Genomic DNA, 14,722 nt, shown 5'->3' on the forward strand with positions numbered 1-14,722 from the left:
TAATGAATTATTAAGTGACTTAAAGTCACTTAATAAATGTTTGCTAAAGTGAAATGAACCTAGCTCAAGATTCATACAAAATAAATACCCCAAATTTTTTTCTCCCAAGGATATATATTCATAAAACTTTGTCATATGGAATGCAATCACTTAGGCATGCTCCTATCTATACCTTTGGGAAACCCCTCCCTATACTCTCTATAGACTAGATTGTTTTCAGGTCCTAAGGAAATCTGGACTGGGCTGTGGTGTTCCTGGAGGCTCACTCTAGTCTAACACCTAATGAGATGTCTGATGTTATCCAGGATTCGAACATCCTATTTGGTCTGAGGACTTAGTCCCCTACCCCTTATTTAGAAAAAGGTACTCATTCCGTGGAAATGAAGATTGTGATCCTATTTCCTTATTCCAGTGATGACAGAGTTTTGTCAAAATAGTGACATCATTTTCATTTTCTCCTGCTAACTGAAATTGGGATAGAGCTCTATTTTTTTTCTGCCCTTCCTTCATGAAGTTTAAAAGCCTAACTCTTGAACTTTGCCAAGAGGAAAATAACAGTTATACTTAGTTGAACTCAAACAAATAGCTTTCTGGTGCTATGAATTAGAGTGAGCCAAAGATCATATTTTATCCCAATCCATCCATCTAGTGTCTTCTATGCTATCACACCTGTCCTATCATTATACCACCTAGATTCAAATAGAACATTCCCTTTTCATCTTTTGTCAATATGTTCAGTATACACAGAGAGTTACACATTGAAAAGAAATACCTCTCTTGAGTTCTCTTCAAAAGACTCCCAAATCTCTGCTGGTACTTGGGCAGAAGTTGGATGCTTTCCATTTCAGTGCCTCTTGCTGTCTTGCCATTCTGATTCACTGTATTGGTCACTGACAGTAAGAAGTGCCTTTTGAGAACCAATCAAGGGATTCAGAGGCTCACATTTGAAAGGAAGGGAGAGCCAGAGTTGATTGATAATGTTTCTCAGTTCCAAGGTACCCTGGTTCCTCAAGGGGAAGAAGGGAATGAATACGATTCATTTCTCAGGGTAATATTACCACAGAATTATTTAAGCAGATAAATAGTCTGGTGTCTCAGCAGGAAATCTAATTACACACTAGAAAGACAAAAGATATCTGGAGGTTAAAGGGATTCCCATCAGTGCCTATAATACTAGGCAATTAATAAATGTTTGCTGAATTAAATGGAAGGGCACATGACACTAGATAGTGTGTTAGGTGAAACAATCTTACAACAAAGTCCTTTGGGCCTATGATGGAATAACCCACTCTGGGTCTGCCAAATCCAGTACTGCATCAGTTATATTATTAGATTGAGCTCACAGAGTACTTGCTGACATGTGTTCAGGACTTAAGAATGGAATATTACAATTATGTTGACTGGAAAGAGGCATATTTTCTGCCTGAAGGTCTTTAGTTCTGAGATCCTTTAATTTGATTACACACACACACACACACACACATCTTTGTAGCAGACCTGATGTGCAGTGAAAAGAGGGTTGATCTTCCACACAACTTGGGTTTCAGTCTTGCCTCTGACATTTATTAGCTCTCTATACACATGGTAAAAATCATTTAACCTTTTTGAGGCTCAGTTTCCTCACTTGAAAATGATGCAAACCTTAAAGGACTACATAAATGTGCATTATCTTTTCTACTCTTTTTACCTTGCTATTATCTCAACTACTCTTAATTTCCAGTTCATCTAATATATTTGCCTTTGTCTTCCTATCACAAAAGGTACTTTAATTGCATGTCATATAGTACTCATAGTCAGTTTTTATTAGAATTCTGAATCACATCCATTGTTTCACTTTAATAATATTTCTGTGCATCTCATTCCCCCTCCTTGATTATAAAGTCCTTGAGGGAAGAGACTACACAATTTGCTCATTCATTCATTCAATAATTCATTAAATACAATATATCAGGAATTAATGTTTTTATTATTCTACCTGCATGTCCGGAACATATGTATCCTTGTTAATGTACCTCAGACTATAAACTCCAAGAGAGTTTTATGTATGTAGTTTTCTTGGCCTAGTGTCCAGGGCAGCACAATATGCAATTAAAGGACTTCAACATTGTCTTTTCATTCTGGTTATATTAGAAACTGTATAAAGCTTGTATTTTTAAGTATATACTACATTATGTATACTTACATATTTAATAAATTGATGTAGTTTTCTTGTAATTATACTTCATTAGTGAGTGGATGGATGGATGGATGGATGGATGGATGGATGGATGGATGGATGGACATATATCCACACTAGTGAAGAATACTTCAGGAATAATGACTGAAGGAATTAAGGATATATAACCTGGAGAATAAAAAACTTAGAAGTGAAACCAAAGACATACTGGCATAGAGTACTGGATATAGAGTGATGAAAAATATTCAAGTGAATAATTCCAAGGGTTAGAGAAATGAACAACCTCTCTTGTCCATTCCCCAACATTTAGCAGCAAATGCTCTCTAAAGAGATGTGATAAATAGCATCTTCCTACAACTAAAAAGTGAAAGCAAAAACCATTACATGACTCATATATATTCCATTGGCTTTTAGTTAAGGTTATATTTCAGTTAACTGGATCTTAGATTAATAGCAAGTTCAGGTACTACAGAGGTTGTCAGGGTGCATGTAGATAAAGGAACACACTTCTCCAGAATTTTTTAGTGCATTGTTCTAGGCTAACTCCTTTGTAAGGGTTAAAAGATGAAACTTTTGGTAGTAGTCCAGTCTGAGAATGGATTGTTCTTGCATTAAAGGAGAAAAAATTCTGCTTTTTGTGTCACTTATCAACAATGTCTCTCACTTCATGATTCTGGAACATTTAGGAGAATTAATTGATCAGGCTACATATGTCTAAGAACATGCATCATCTTTTCTGAACTAATGACTGATTTGGGGGGTCTGCTTAGCCATCATATAAATTCAACACTTTCAGCAGCCTCAGTCCCAGGAGATCATTATCAGCAAGGAATAATTTCTTATCATCAACGTATGAATGACACACATTCAGTACTCTTCTGTTACCTTAGGTTAGGCAGTCTTTCCAGGGCAGATGCTACTAATCATCATGCAAATGAATTTGTCAGAAGCTACTTTTATCGTGGGGAAATTATCTAATTCTCTCTCTCTCTCTCTCTCTCTCTCTCTCTCTCTCTCTCTCTCTCTCTCTCTCTCTCATTGTCTCGGTCTGTCTCTTTTCAGATAGATATAGAAGTAAATATAGGCTTATACATAGGCATATACATATAAACAGATATAGATGTAAATATAGGTAGATATTACAGACATATAGACAGGGGCATGCCAGAACCAACTCAAAACAGCTCTGTCTGTTTTGTTGATTGTCTAGACTTGAGAAAGTGATACAGAAAACATTAATTATGCACATTAAACTTAAAATTGTCATGCACTTTTGGAGACCTGATTGTTAAACATTTACCGGCATAATGCTGGCATAGACATATGTGTGTCTGTACACATACACATTCACACATACATAGGAGGTAGTAAAAGCAGGACAAATAGACTACAAGTTGAGCCAAGAATTAAACAGGGGGAAGAAAGTAAAACAGTTAGCCTTCTCCTAAACTCAAAATTCCTTTAAAGATTCCAAAATTTCTCCCAGAAACAAAGGTCCATCTTTTTAATATCAAAATTCTACCATTGTTATTGGATGACTATGAGTCACAACATATTGAAAAAAATAAAACTAAATTTAACAATTAAAGAATTAAAAATCACTTGTACTGAAAGCAATGAAGAAATATATGATGGGTATAAGCAGACTATAATATACAACAAATAAGACATTAAGAAGAACTAGGGTGTATGACATGATCAAGAAAATGTATAAATGGTAAGGAAAGTGGTCAGTCACATAGCAGAAGGCAAAAAATAAGCACTAGATGGACTGAGGATTCCATTGTTTCCTCACAATAAGAGAGAACCAAAAAACATCCCAAACATGTTAGGTGGACCTGACCTTTTATTCTCTTGTCAGAGAACATAAATGAGATTTATGCAAAATGGACATATGTTATTGAATTACTGGCAGTTTAGTTTGGGGGGAAAAATCAAATGGATATAAACAGGAATCCATTTGAGTATTTGATTAGACAAGCAAAAAAATACAATGAACTATATTTACTATAAATGTTTTTTCTTAAGAAAAGAGTCTCCAGAAGTGACTGGCACACTTACAGATTTAGTATATAATAGATGAGAAATGGATCCAATGGCATTCAGGAGTTTGACTTCTGAATCTTATTTTTAGAGTAGAAATTAATATTATCAGTAATGCTTTGAATTACGAGGTTGATCAAACAGCTAAGTGACAAATAGGCCACGTAGGTCAAAGACCTCACTTTAAATCCCACTTCCTATGATATGTACAGAGATAAGTACACCTGGTGATTTAAGGAGGGAAAGAGCATTAATAGTTAGGAATTGGAATGCCTCTTTAAAGAAGTGTGATGCTAGCTGAGCCCAGAAGGAAGATAAGGATTCTGAAGTACAAAGGTAAGTTGGGAGTATATTTCAGACATGGGAGATAGTTTGTGGGAGTACATAAGAAAGGATGGAGTGTCACTTTGAAAAATACAGTGTGGCTAAAATTAAAGTACAGGAAGGGTAAATAAGATTCAATGAGCCTGAAAAGTTAGGTTGGAGCCAGATTGTAGAGAACTTTAAATGCTTGACTAAGGAGTTTGCTTTATATCCTAAAGACAACAAGAAATCTTTGAAGGTTTTAAAGTAGGTCAGAAAAATTTAATGGAGGTAAGGCCTTGGGAGGAATGATGAGTTGTGCTTTATATATGTTTAGTTTGAGATGTTGACAGGTAACTTAACTGGAGAACACCCAATAGCATTTAAAGTATAGGGTTAGAACTTAAAAAGTTCTATTATCAGTCAACAACGATTAATTAAGATCATCATCATTATTATTATTATAACTGTATAGACTGATTTTCAAGTCATCTCTGAAATATAATAATTAAATACATGGAAATCGACGAGGAAAGAGTATAGAGAGGACAGAAAGGAATAGGTACTTATTAAGCACCTACTATATCCCAGGCACTGTGCTAAGAATTTTATAAATATTAATTATCTCGTTTGATCCTTGCAACAACCCTGCAAGGTAGGAGCTATTATTCCCATTTTAAAGTTGAGGAAACTGGGGGTGGCTAGGTGACACAGTGAATAGAGCACCAGCCCTGGAGTCAGGAGGACCTGAGTTCAAGACCTCAGACACATAACACTTACTAGCTGTGTGACCTTGGGCAAGTCACTTAACCCCAATTCCCCTGACCTCCCCCCAAAAAAGGCAAAAATAAATAAATAAAGTTGAGGAAACTGAGGCAGAAAGAGGTCAAGTGACCTGCCCTGGGTCAGACAAGTTAGTATGCATCTGAGACCAGAATTAAGCTCAGATCTTCAATACTCCAAGCCCAGTGCTCTATCAACTTTGTCTTCCAGCTACCAAGTTTAAAGTGATGAGAGTCAGTATAGTACAGCACAACAGAAGGAGAGATGGATCTGGGATCAGGTGCCCCGGGTTTGCTTAATCACTACCTGTGTGATCTTGCACAAATCATTTAACATCCCTGGACCTCAGTTCCTCTACTGTAAATTAAGAGAATTGAGCAAAATAGCCCTAAGGTCCCTCTGCAGTTCTAAATCTATAAGCCTATGATCCTATGAGAAGACGACTCAGGACATTGGGAGATGCCCACACTAGACCCTCTAGTAATCAATTAAATTCTATTCAAACATAGATTAAGTGCCTATTCTGTGCTTGGCACTGGGGAGTCAAAGATCCTATTAAGAAGTGTAACTTCTACTGGAAAAATACAATATAAATTACAAGATAAATTCAAAGTAATTTCAAGAGGGAGAGAATGGAGAAATAAGAATGATAGTAGGTGCTGAGTGGGGATAACCTGTATTATATTTTGAAGGAAGCTAAGGAGACAGAAGTAAGAGAGCAGTGCATTCCAAGCATGAAAGACCTCTCATGCAAAAAGCATATAACTGGAAGATACAGGTTCTATCTGAGAATGCAGGAAGGGAAGAAACAAGAAATAGGACTGGAAACACAAGTGGGAGCCATATTGTGAATGACTTCAGATTCAGGCTAAGAATTGTGCATTTTATGCTAGAAATAACATAGGGAGTAACAAAGGAGCAATGAAAATTAAAACAATGAGCCATCATCTTATGGCAATAAGATCAGAGGGGAAAAAAAGCTTAAATTATAAAATTCACACTATTACATTTCTGATGAATTTAGGAAGTGATGCATATTTTTGGAAACAGTACGATAGTGTACAATAAAAGTTACCAAACTGTCCATATCTTTTAAGCTAGTGATCCTTCTTCTATGAATATACCTTAAGTTTGATACTGAAAGGAAATAAAAGACATCTCAAACCAAAAATATTAAGAGATGTATTATTTATAATAGCAAAACTTTAAATAACTATAAATTCACTGATTATGAAATGGCAAAAGCAAATCATATCGCATAAAGTAATTTGAAATTGTTGTATTGTGTGAACAACGTATGAAGTAACTGAAGAATAAAGAAAGGAGAACAAAGTTCATAAGGATTACAGGGCTGTAAATATTAATAAAAACACCACCACAAAAAATCAGAAAAAACAAGAGTTCAGGAGGAAATTAAGCAAAAAAATCAAGATTTCTTGATTACTATCTTGATAAAACAAACAATTTTAACAAAGTATAAATACTGCAGTTTACAATTTAATTTTTATTCTTTGGTTTTTTTGTGATAGTTATTAAATTTAAAATAAAGTTTTCAAAAGATATTTATAAAGTATGACCAACCCCAAGTACAACTCCAAAATCCTATGATAATTACATCATGCTGCAGACCAACAGAATTTTCAATGTTCAGGCAAAAGATTTTTTTTTAAGGCTCATACTATGACTAAAAGACCAAATTGGAGTTAAATCAAGAAAGGCAGAGAATTCCAACTGAGAACTGCATAAAGAAGGCCATGTCTCTGATTACCTAGAATTCAAATCTAAGGCTATTTGAATCATTCTAGGTGATGTCAACTGCCTGAAAGATGAAACAGACTGAGTGAGGTAACCATTTAGTTCTTCAAAGGTATTCTTGGGAGCCCCCGATCTTCCACCCACCAACAAATCAGTGAATTAATGTCAAAGACACTGACTGGAATTGTTCTGTCCTCATCTCTCTCTGCTTTCCCCTGCCTCCTGCAGCAGGTATCATAAATGTGCTCTCTCTCTTTTTTTCCTGATCTAAATAACTGCATGAGGAGCAAAAAGAGTCACATGTGAATGAGGATTATTTAAAGGTCTTCCATGTAGTAACAGCAAAGTCAGGCCACGCAATAAAAATGTCAAAACAGGCTTTGAATTAGTGTTTCAGTAGCATTTGGAAGAAGTTCTTTTTTAAGAAAAAAAAGAGTGTTTCCTTTTTTATGTAAGTAAAAGAACAGGAAACATTCATCTCAGGTAATTAAGTTCTCATTTTATACTCCCTTCTTCATTCGGTGCATGGTCTGCCTTTCAGTGACTCCCATGCACAAGTGACCACCCTACCACTGTGTTACAAATTCTGCCCAATGGTCAGAGATGTAACTAGGACTTTTTTCTGTTCGATGCAATACAAATAGGTAGGAAACACTACAATGACTGAAACCTGAGGGTGATAAACCTGGCTTATTTACACTACGTAGAAGTCCAGGCTAGCAAGAAGACTGTAAGATGGGACATGATAATGGCTTGGAATAGTGGCCATGCATAGAAGAAATAAGTCGCCCTAAGGAGGAAATACATTTTATATGTCATAGACCCAGGTCAAAACCCTGTTCAGCTCATACTAGTTGTGTGTTTGTGGTGTTTGGTGTTTGACAATAGGGTACTCAGGGTCCAGATATACTCATTTCCTAAGAGTTTGAAAAATCATTGCAATGATTACATTTCTCCACATTGATGAGTGGTTCTTAGCTTCTTTTAGTCTGTGGACCAACTCAGGGGAACTTTTTAAAGAACATGAAGCATCCCATCACCCACCAACTTCCATTCACAAGACAAGTTAGTGGGCATCTAAGTGACCAGTAGATAGAGTGCTGGGTCTGTAGTCAGAAAGTCTTGAATTCAAATCTGGCTTCAGATACTTACTAGAATTGTGAACCTGGGCAAGTCATTTAATGGCTATTTGCCTCAATTTCCTCAAATGTAAAATGAGGCAAGTACCTGACAGGGTTGTTATGAAGATCAAATGAGGTAATATTTGTAAAATGCTTAGCACAGGGTCTAGCACGTAGGAGACACTATATACATGTTTATTCCTTTCCCTTCCCCAGTTAAAAAAATTTTTTATGAAACCTTGAAATATAACTAGTAAATTACTAATTAATACAGAAACAAAATACGAAATGACAAAGAAAAATCCCAGACTTTTATCCCATCTTTTTCATCCTAAATAAAGATAGTAGCATATATTTTGGATCTGTAAAAGCAAATATTGTTTATTCACAGAGACCAAACTCCACTGTGATTTATTCTCATCATTTGGACAATGCATTGTGTAAATGGAGGATGGTTCAAGGTCCAAGGTGCAGACCTCACCTTGTGAACCACTAACCTTAAAGAGGGATCATCCCTCAGACTTCAATGAAATGATCCTTTCTTGGGATTATGTACTCAGTAAGGCATCTGAAAAACTATTTCAACCCTGCTAATTTATAATAGAAGTGATTTGTTTGCTCCTTTGTCCAATGGTCTTGAAGAATCACGAGCAGGAAGACAACAAATGACAACAATGTGAAACCTAAATATTTCAGTTTACATTGCACCTCTAAGTAGGCCATGCAAAAACCATTCCAAATTCAGTCAGAGTCCCTAAAGCATCTGGCAAATTTGAATAATGCTTACAGAGGAAAAGATTATTTAGACTTCCAAGACATAAGCAAAGACAACTCTATTAGGCCTTTAATGCTTATATCTTCATAAGAGTATACCTACTTTAAAAGACAGAGAATATAATGCAGTCCTACATGATATTATAATTTATGTGAAAATACAGTAAAATTCTCAAGAATATCGTTTTTCTAGCTTTTTTTCACTGTTTTATAACCATGGGCAGAATGTATGTTACTTTTGCCTTCCAGATGCAGACTATAGATTTTTTTGATTGGTGTGAACTGGTATTTTTGAAGCTCAGAGACCAAATATGGTTTCATTAAGGTTCATTCAAATTTCCTTGGTTAACGCTATAATTTCCTTAATTAAATATAATTAATGCTTAAAATAGCTTTAATTAAACCACCTAATTAGCTAAAAGGTCACTGTAATTTGTGGGTTTCATAACAAATCTTTTGTTCTAATACTTATCTCATTTAATGTAATTTGCCAAGTTTTTTAGCTTGCAACTACATTGCTTGTGAATGTTTTCACACTATAAGGAAAGAGAAGTCTAAGTTAATCACCATCTTAAACTAACTTCAATTTGACTTCCTTTTGTTGTCCTAATTATCTATGTTTTAAATAAAAAATTATTTCATAATATTGAGATGATGGAATTTTATGAGCTTAAATAAAATTCATGCCATAAATAATAAGATAAAAGCCCAAACTGATTCTTGAAAAAAATTCAGTATCAGAAGTTCTTCTAAGGTCTCATGGCTAATTCTACTTAATCTCTTTCTGAGCTCTCACCCACCTACTCATTTGTCCAACAGAGCTAGAAGGCAGAATGGTCTGGTGAAAAGAGCGTCTTGACTCTCACTTTCTACCTATATAACTTTGAGAAAATCACTTAATCTTAATTTCTTCATCTATAAAATGAGAAAGTTGGAGTGGATGACCTCTAAGATTTCTCCCAATTCTAATCTTAAGATCCTATGACCTATGCTTTCATTGCTAGCCTTGTGAACCCCAGGATCTATCAAATGATTATATAGTGACCAGGGAGATTGTACCCCCAAAGCATTACATAAGCATAGATTTCTCCTTCAAAACTAAGGTTCACATTTATAAAATCCACACATATTATTCAGGGGAAATATGAGACCCCAAACAAAATTTTTTTTTATGAGCAATCATAAGTAACTTGCTCAAGGTTACACGGCCAGTTATTTCTGGGTATGGTGCTAAGTATCTGTAATGGGAATGCAAATTTGGAAGATCTTCCCTGCCCCTAGGCTAAAGTGCACCTGAAGCCTGGAGTGGGAGACTTGTTTTTCAGTAGATACTTTTTGATTGGCCAGTGGGTCCAAAAGGTTGTTACATTCTCTGAGCCAGGAGAAGGCTATATAAGCCCTGATGTGTAGCTTTGTTTTGGGGGCTCACTTTGAGAAGTGTTCTGTGATTTGATCTGGATTCTGGGAAGCCGTTTTCCAGAGCCCCCCCCGGCTTTGAAAAACCCAGATGTTGATTGGGTATGGATGTAATGGTTGGACAGTTTGGAAATCTGTCTACTTGATCTGTTTCTGTCTTGATAATTCTGCCTGTATACTTTGAAGTTCGGGGTGCTGACCTTTTCCTCTGAACAAGGTAAACGATATATGTCTGACTGATTAAAGTAAGCTTGTTAACCCATTTTGAGTTGCTTTCCTTTAACAAAGCAGATCCAAGAACCTGTATGGGCAGCCACCCTGAGGACGCTTGGGGTGCTTGCTGCTACAGTATCTCAGCACGGATTTGATCCCCAGGTCATCCCAACACTGGAGCCTGTGCTCTTACCCCAAACAAATTTTAATCTAATAAATAATTTCATTTCACAAAGTACTTCAGTTCCAATGCAAAAATCTATCCATTTGTTGATACAATTATGAAGATTAAAAGAGATGATACTGGTTTAAATCTTTCCAATATTAGGAAAATATCCAAATAGGCTATCTGAATGCAAGGCCCAGCAACTTAAGCACCCCTGGGTCCCCTACCAGAAAAAAAAATACTTCTAGGTATTCTTCATTAAGAAGTTCTAAGCTCCAATAATCTGTCTTATCCAAAAGGAAAGCCATATCTTTCTTCTCCAGTTTTATTAATTCTCACTGACTTTCAGCCTAGGTAGAGTTACACTGTTAATTTCACCTTCACCAGCCCCTCTCCAATCTGCTGCTACCCTGGAACTTTCAATTTGCCAAAGTTTACAACTCCTTCTACCATTTTGTGATGTTAGCACAAAAGAGGGTGATTGATGAAAAGAAAGGGGAACAGCATAGCCAAAACATGTCCAGTGCCTGCTACACAGTGAAAGTTGAATAAATGCTTGCTGATTTATTGGATGGTTGATAAATTCCTTGATACTGAGGAGAGTGGAAGATGACCTTGTACTAAACCACATCCATTCCTATAACATGACCACCAAAGTTTTGGAGCCTTTAAGGTCAATCTAGGGAAATCTTTCCTTGATTTATGTGTAGTATGGATTAGATATATGCACAGTGGGATGAGGTTCAGTCTTATAATTTGGGTTAGCACTTCCCCTAAAGCTGAGAAAAGAAAAAAGAACCAAAAATCAACCCGGCATCAGAAATGACATAAAGGTTGCTAACATGAAAACCTTTGGGAAAGGACAGGAAAAAAAATAGTTACACTGGCATGTATAGTATCTCTTTCCAATTCTAAGGATAGTTCTGTGATGACAATGTGATAGTGGGGCTGTGACTCTTGCCTGAAGCAGTCTTATGAGGGCATCAGTGAGACAGGAAAATCCTGAAAGTATGACTTAGTAGAAAAGCCAGAAGGGAAGGAAAGGTACCAGACATGGAGAAACGTGCATGTAGATCCAGAGTGCCAGCAGTTGTCCTTTAGAAAGAGCCAAAGACCAGCCCCAATCACTAGTTTCTGTAACTGACCAGACAGAGATCCTCCTGGAGGCCAGCACTACAACAGAACTGAGGGATATTTGCTCACTCCTGGGGATAAAGGATGTCAGGGAAACTGAGTCTAGGTATTTGAAAAATGAATGAGTGTTTCTGGTCTTGAGGAATGTCTTGGGAGAAATGATTATTAAATAACCAATTATTGTGTAGATCCAGATTTTTTTCATTCCTAGATCCTTATTCTCTACTAGGCCAAGCCAGAATCTGAAGGACATTACTGATAAAGAGATTAGATTTCTCCTCCATCTTCTTCAGACCCCACTCAAGTTGGGAATCCCACTAACTCTATTCAGGTTTGGGTGGATATAAATCCTTTGTTTAGATTGTCCAAGGCTGGAAGTGGTTTGTAAGCAAATGACATAATCAAAGTCACATCCCCCAACCACTCATTAGAATAGGTCCACTTCACATTAAACTATTTATTGTCTCTGGACATTGGCTCTGGAGATGACTCAGAGGAGAACGAGAGGCTGGTGACCTTGCACAGCCCTCCCTCCCTCAAATCAAAGTCAACTGCAAGTCATGTCATCATTTCCCTGATGCCATGGTCCTCTTCAAAAAACGAAGGACAAACGCAGCAGCAACAATTTATTCTCTTATTAATTGTTAACCAGTCCAAGTTGCTTGCCACCCTCAAGAACACCCCCTCTTCCAAGGGCATATAACCACTGAGTGGGTTCCATGAGGGATCTTTGCTATTAGAGAGTGTTACTGACCCTTTTATTAATTATCAGCTAGCAATGATTAATAAAATAATTTACCCAGAAACTATGTCTTTCAAACTTTTCATATGTCACAGTCTATAGACTGGTGGATGCCTAGATCTGGAAGAAGCTATTAGCACAACTGTATGCTGTTGTGCTAATAGATAATTGGCTTTATTCCTTTTCTTTAGTTTCTTTGATCATAACTAAAGAAACTATATCCAGTCAAAACATGCTTTGATTAACATCTCCTTTCCACCATGCTCCTGTGTTTGGAGGTCATTGAATATAACGTGAAGGAGAAAGGCATAGTTTTCCTGATGGATGGGAGTACAAGCTTAGAACCTGACTGGATAAATCCACACTGACCACACTACTTGACTAATGAGATGAGCAGTACCACCCACAAAAGGGCACAGTTCTCTGAATGCCACCTAGTGCTTGGGGTTTTGTCTCAATGCCTTCTGGTATTGGGTGGATTATGTGACTGCTGGAGTGAGTGGGAGACAGTCCTATTCTTATTGTTGAACTAGATAAGAATAGTAATAAACAGAATCCCAGCTGGGTTCACTGTGGAATAAGTATTCCAATCCTGAGGCTTGTATTCTAGATTAATCTAAAGAGGTTACCCATAAACAGAGTTAGGGTTGCTCTGGAGACCCCAAAATACCAACATGCCAGGTCCTGTCAAATGAATTCGATTCAGCTTTTCTCTCAGCCAAAGAAAAGTAAAGTTTATTAAAAGTTCATTTGTATTGGACACAGAGTAAGTCTGTGCTAGGTCATTCTATGGCTCTCTCATACATGGAGGGAAGATGGGATCTTATATTCAAAAAGTTGTAGGAGGAATCTAGGGGTGGTCTAGAGGAGGAGTTTGGGGAGGGTCTTCAGGAGAAGTCAGATGAGGTCAATGAGTTATTAAGGGTAGGAAGTTGCTGGAGGCTACCTGGAGCCACCACACAACGGTGGGCTAGGCCAGTTCAAGGGTGGATTGATATTTTGATAGGCTCAAGGGTAGGAAATAGATGGACGATGGAGGGCTAGGCTAGTAACAGAAGTCTGGGCCCAGCCACAATGCAAGGCTTATGGCCTCATGCAAATGTTTCATCAAATGGGATAATTTAATCAGAGTTCAAGGGGGGTTCCCAGAGCCTGTACCTCAAAGATTCAAGGAGAGCTCAAGGGGGTTCCCAGAGCCTGCACCTCATCAAATCTGCCTCTGATCTTCCTCATTAAATAGCTAAAACACAACAAAGTATTAGTTCATTCATGATCTCACTAGATATTATGCCAATCACCAGAAGTCTTCACTGAGGACCAGAAATAGGCATCAGAGAAAAAAAAGAGTATTCTTTATCTTCATTCCTCCTCACTAGAACCCCAATGTTTGAGATTCCATCTGACTTCTAAAATAAGCCCTTGGCATACTGTGGAAGATTCACAGAGAGCCAAAGGGATCCAAACATAAGGAAATAAGGAAAAATGAAAGAGATGGAGAAAACCATTAGCAAGTTAAGCTGATAATATGTTAGACTTGGAGTCAAAGAAGAGCCTGGCTCAGATCCTACCTAGGATGCTAGTCAATGAGTGACCACGGGACAATTACTTAATCTCTCTAAGTCTTGGTTTCCTTATCTATACAATGGAGATAATCATTCTTCAGGTCCCTCCCTCACATGCTCAAATGAGATAAAATATGTATAAGTCTTGGCAAACTTTAAAACAATATAATGGGTTATTGCCATTATCTTATCCTGTAACATGATTATCCTGCTGTGTAGCCTATCTTATCAGTATGACACTGTTAAACAATTAGGTAAAGAGACTAGAAAGACTTGGACTGCTTCCAACATACTTGAGATTGCCAGTCTTCCTTGTTCAGAACGGAACATCAAAACACTAGAAAACACTAGCTACCCTCTCCAAGGAGATAGTATGTAGCCAGTGATTGCTATCACCTCATATTTTACAGATAGGAGAGATAACACTCTTATTCTAAATAAAGGTGGATCTTTCATCTTAGGCTGATTTTACAGGCTTTCCCAAAATTAAGCCCAGCCATTACCTACACTATGACCCCATTATATATATATATA

Source organism: Petaurus breviceps, unplaced genomic scaffold (genome assembly GCF_028583685.1).
Source record: "Petaurus breviceps papuanus isolate PSGF00001 unplaced genomic scaffold, PetGlider_PUasm1.0 90769, whole genome shotgun sequence".
Taxonomy (NCBI): domain Eukaryota; kingdom Metazoa; phylum Chordata; class Mammalia; order Diprotodontia; family Petauridae; genus Petaurus; species Petaurus breviceps.